We start from the raw sequence: 5,765 nt of genomic DNA, 5'->3' as shown, positions 1-5,765 counted from the left end.
AAAAAAAAAAAAAAAAAAACATGCAGGAAATGGACAATTTCCTGGACTCATGGTACTTCCTAGAGTCTAAGGTGACCAGACCTCCAGCTTTTGGCGGGATAGTCCCCATTTTTAACAATTTGTCCCGCCTCCCGCAGGGTTTTAAAAAAGTCCCAATTTTTGGAAAGAATGCACAACAAGCTAGGGAATGGAGGGAGAACGGGAAAGGAATAGATGGTTTTCGGCTGCCATGTGGCGATTTCACCTGGATATGAGTTTTATATTATTTTTGTTACTTTTATAATGTTAAACTTTAATAATAACAAATAATTGTTGAGAACTGATTATCGAGAACTGTTTATCAAAGTTTGCTTGTTGATCAGTTGTTAGAATTCGACCACCATTGTTTGGACTTAATGAACAATGGCATTTTTTGGCATTGGCAACCATGAAAACATTTTGTAACTGTCTCTCAGACAACACACATCATACTGCCTGCTAGTGCTAGTTAAACAAGTGATGTCAACAAATCAGCTATTCAGATAATTTAGGTAAGTAATTTATTTATTTCATGAGTTTAGCAGACAGTACTTGTATTATTTATATTTTATAGTGGCGGCAAAAAGTCTAGTGCTGGCCTTGAAAGTGACACTTACAACTTACGAGTTATCATTATTGATAAGGAAAAGGTTAAATCTTGGGCATCAGCAAAAATCACAATAGAGAACAAATGGTTAGAAATATTTCATCATTTTGAAACAAACCATGTTCCATACAATTATGCACTAAAAATTGTGGGATTTATGCTGTCCTTACCAGGAACTAATGCTGCAACTGAGTGCGTTTTTTCTACGGTAAATAAAGTGTGGCCATCAGAAAAATCACAATTAAGTGTTGAGACTCTGAAAGCCATTTTATGTGTGAAATATAATTTAACAAATTCTTGTGAAAAATATCATGACCTTTTAAATAACGAAGGCAATCTACTATAAAAAATTCACTCAAATGAGAAATATGCCAAAGAATAATACTATACATAATTTTTTAATGTATTATATTTGTAAGTTGTACTTATGTTGAAATTAAACTAATATATTACAATACTATTTTTGCGTTCTATGAAAATTTTTGTTGCTCCATATAGACAAAATTTCCCCCACCCCGGGTCAGTGGTGTCCTGCTTTACCAATGTTAAAATCTGGTCACCTTGGCTTGGCACCTGTGGCTCAAGTGGCTAAGGTGCCAGGCACATACACCTAAGGTGGCGGGTTCGAATCCAGCCCACCAAAACAACAATGACGGCTGCAACCAAAAAATAGCCGGGTGTTGTGGCAGGTGCCTGTGGTCCCAGCTACTTGGGAGGCGGAGGCAGGAGACTCGCTTGAGCCCAGGAGTTGGAGGCACTTTACCCAGAGGGACAGCTTGAGGCTCTGTCTCAAAAAAAAAAAAAAAAATCTGGTCACTGTATCCTAGACTCAACCAAGACAAAGTGGAACTCTTGAACAAACCAATATCAAGCACTGAAACCGAACCAACAATTAACAAGCTTCCAACAAAAAAATGTCCTGTACCAGAGGCTTTCCCACCAGAATTCTACCAAACCTTCAAAGAATAGACTGTACCCATAACACAGAATCTATTCCAAAACAATGAGAAGGAAAGAACTCTTCCCAACTCTTTCCATGAAGCAAATATTCAAAACCAGGAAAGGATACAACAAAAAAAGAAAACTATAGGATGACATCATTAATGAATATTGACACAAAAATACTCAATAAAATTCTAGCAAACAGAATTAGGGATACATCAAAAAAAAAAAAAATCCATCACAACTAGATGGGCTCCATCCCAGGAATGCAAGGCAGGTTCAACATATGTAAATCTATAAACATAATTCACCACTTGAACAGAAGTTAAAACAAAGACCATAAGATCCTCTCAATAGATGCAGAAAAAGTATCTGACAAAATTCAGCATCCTTTTTTAATAACAACAATAAGAAAATCAGTACTGGCTGGGCGCAGTAGCTCATGCCTATAATTCTAGCACTCTTGAGAGGCCAAGGTGGGAGAATTTCTTGAGCTCCAGAGTTTGAGATCACTCTGAGCAACAGTCAGGTCCTGTCTCTACTAAATACAAAAATTAGCTGGGTGTTGTGGCAGGTGCCTGTAGTCCCAGTTACTTGGGACGCTGAGGCAAGAGTATCACTTCAACCTAGGAGTCTGAGGTTGCTGGGAGCTAGGCTGATGCCATAGCACTCTAGCCTGGGTGATAGAATGTGACTCTGTATCAAAAAAAAAAAGGCTCAGATGGGACATTCCTCAAACTGATAGAAGTCATCTATGACAAACCCACAGCCAACATCATATTGAATGTAGAAAAACTGAAATCATCCCTGCTTAGAACTGGAACCAGATAAGGATGTCCACTATTGCACCACTATTTGGTGCTGGAAGTTCTAGTCAATGCTATCAGACAACGGAAGGATATCAAGGGTATCCAAATAGGAAAAGAGGAGGTAAAACGTTTGCTGTTAGCTGGTGATATAATCTTTATACCTTAGAAAACCTAGTTTTAGTGCCTGTGGCTCAAGTGGCTAAGGCGCCAGCCATATACACCTAAGGTGTTGGATTCGAATCCAGCCCAGGGCCCGTCAAACAATGATGGCTACAACCAAAAAATAGCCGGGCGTTGTGGTGGGCCCCTGTAGTCCCAGCTACTTGGGAGGCTGAGGCAGGAGACTCACTTGAGCCCAGGAGTTGGAGGTTGCTGTGAGCTGTGATGCCACAGCACTCTACCCAGGGTGACAGCTTGAGGTTCTGTCTCAAAAAAAAAAAAAAAAAAAATGAAAAGAAAAGAAAAAGGAATCAACCACGAGACTCCGGGAATTAATAAAGAATTACAGTAGTGTCTCAGATTATAAAATCGATGTACACCAATCAGTAGCCTTCATATATCCTACGACAGTCAAGCTGAGAATCAAATCAAAGACAATTCCCTTCATGGTAGTATAAAAGAAAATTAAATGCCTTTGAATATATTTATCGAAGGATCTGAAGGATCTCTGTAGAGAGAACTATGAAACACTGAGAGAAAAAATTGCAGAGGAGTTAACAGATGAAAGAACTTATCATGCTCACATCTTTGAAGAATCAATGTTGTTAAAATGTCTGTACCAACCATAGCCATCTACAGATTTAATGCAACTATCTACAGATTTAATGCAATCTCCATTAAAATACCAAAACCATACTTTGAACACCTTGAAAAAACAGTTCTATGTTTCATATGGAACCAGAAAAAAATCTCAAATAGCCAATGTAATTCTACGAAATAAGAACAAATCTGGAGTGTATAGCTTTACCAGACTTTAGGCTATAAACAAGTTGACACTGACCAAAACAGCATGGTATTGGCATAAAAATAGAGACACAGATCTATGGAATAGAACCTAGAGACCCTAGAGATGGAAACCAGGCTCACATTGCCACCTGATCTTTAACAAAGCAAACAGAAGCATACCCTGGGAAAAGAATCCCTATTCAGTAAAGGGCACTGGGAGAACTGATTAGCCACATGTGAAAGCCTGAAACTGAACCTGCACCTCTCACCACTTAGAAAATTGACTCACAATGGACAGAAAATTTATATCTAAGGCATAAAACTATAAAAACCCTAGAAGAAAGTATAGGAAAAACTCTTAACCTGACTAGTGAATAATTTATGAAGACCTCACGGGCAATCAAAGGAACAATAATAAAAAAAACGAGATTTGATCAAATTAAAAAGCTTCTGCACAGCTATGACACATTCAACAAAGCAAAGAGATATCCTACAAAATGGGAGAAGATATTTGCATGTTACCAATCCAAATCTACAAAGAACTCAAGCAAATCAACAAGAAAAGATCAGGTAACCCCATTAAAAAATCAACAAGAACAGAAACTTTTCTCATAAGGACAGACAAGTAGCCAAGAAACATGAATAAATGCTCATTGTCTCTAATCACCACAGAAATGCAAATCAAAACCACTTTGAGATAGCTATCACCGAATGCCAGTGAGAACTGCCCACATCACAAGGTCCCAAAGCAACAGATGCTGGCATGAGTATGGAGAGAAGGGCACACTCATGCACTGCTGGTGGGATTGCAAACTAATAGTCTCTGTGGATTCCACAAAGAACTAAAAGCAGACCTACCATTTGATCCTACAATCCCATTACTAGGTACCTACCCAAAAGGAAAGACATTTTACCGTAAGGACATTTGTAGTGGAATGTTAACAGCAACACAATTCAATCACAAAGATGAGGAAACAATCCAGATCCCCTTCAAGACATGAATGGATTAATAAACTGTGGTAATGTACATCACAGAATACTCTTCAGCCATAAAAAAGATGGAGACAGTGAATCTTTTTTAACAACCTGAATGGATTTGGAGAACATTCTCCTGAGCAAAATATCACAAGAAAGGAAAAATAAGCACCACATGTACTTAGTCCATAACGAGAACCAAAAGATTAACAACTACATGCTCGCATGAGACAAAAACTCGATTAAATTCGAGTAAAGGGGAGGGGGAGAAGCATATTCCCACTCAACGGTTAAACCAACACGTATACTACACTGCACACTCCCTGGGTGTAAGGCACAATTACAACCCAGACTTTAACCTTGTAACAGCAAACTATGTAACCTCTAGTCATATGTATCCCCATATTAATCTCAAATTTAAAAACAAAAAACAAAAAAACCCTGACAATACCAAGTATTGCATAGGATGTAGGCAACCAGAAGAACTCTCTCTTAACTTTGCTGCTGAGTGTAAACTGCTACAATCATTTGGATGAACTGTTAAGCAGGATCTACTAATGCTGAATATATATGCACACTGTATGACAGAGCAAGTCTACTCCTTTATATCCAAAAGAAATGTTTACCTATTTCTTAGGTAACAAGTAACAGAGACAAGAATGTTCTTAATGGCCTCCAAATAAAAACCACCAATATGTTCCAGAACAGTAAAACAGATAAACAAATCATGGTACATTATACAATAGAATATTATACCACAAAGAAAAGAATGAGCAATTTACCACCACACTCAACCACAGGAATGTGACATAATATTAAAAGAAACCACATACAAAAGAATACACATGGTGCATACAATTTTCTTTGTAAAAAGCTTAAATACAGACAAAATTAATTTAGAGAAGACAGTAGACACTTTTCGGGAGTTTAATGACTTTAAAGGGCATGACAGAGGCCTGTGGGGTACTAGAAATGCACTCTAAATTGATATAAGCGTGGATAAATAGATATGTTCACTTTATTAGTTCATTTTAGGTATATAAACTAATATACTAAAGTTCATATTAGTATATGAATAAACTAATCAGTAAAAAAAAAATTAAATATGCCAAAAGAACAACAAAAGACTTGAATAATGTTAAGAAAATATACATAAATGGCCAATAAGCATCAACAAATACAGTTCAGCTAACACAGTAGTATGCACGTGTAGCCGCAGTTAGAGGATGAGGTAGGAAGGTCACTTGAACCCATGAGCTTGAGGTCAGTCTAGGCAACATAACAAGACCTCATCTCCACAAATAAAATAAAATAAAAATGTGATTCAAAACAATCATGAGAATTTTCTTCTTTTAAGTCAATGTAGCCATGATTTAAAAGCAGATAATACTTGATATTATGAATATTGAAAAACTGGTCATATCTGGTCATGGACCTTATGAGATTCAAAACCAGTGTTTGATTTTAAT

At 37.1% G+C, this 5,765-nt stretch overlaps 1 protein-coding gene across 1 annotated transcript in view; it reads right to left on the bottom strand.

Annotated features, from left to right (window-relative positions):
* The window catches only part of BTBD1 (BTB domain containing 1), a 57,984-nt gene that overhangs the window by 25,219 nt on the left and 27,000 nt on the right, over positions 1-5,765 (bottom strand). The window lies entirely within an intron of this gene.

This window comes from Otolemur garnettii, unplaced genomic scaffold (genome assembly GCF_000181295.1).
Source record: "Otolemur garnettii isolate 467f Iridium unplaced genomic scaffold, OtoGar3 scaffold00011, whole genome shotgun sequence".
NCBI classification, from domain to species: Eukaryota; Metazoa; Chordata; class Mammalia; order Primates; family Galagidae; genus Otolemur; species Otolemur garnettii.
The sequence above is the reverse complement of the archived record's forward strand: the minus strand, read 5'-3'. Positions and strand labels throughout refer to the sequence as shown.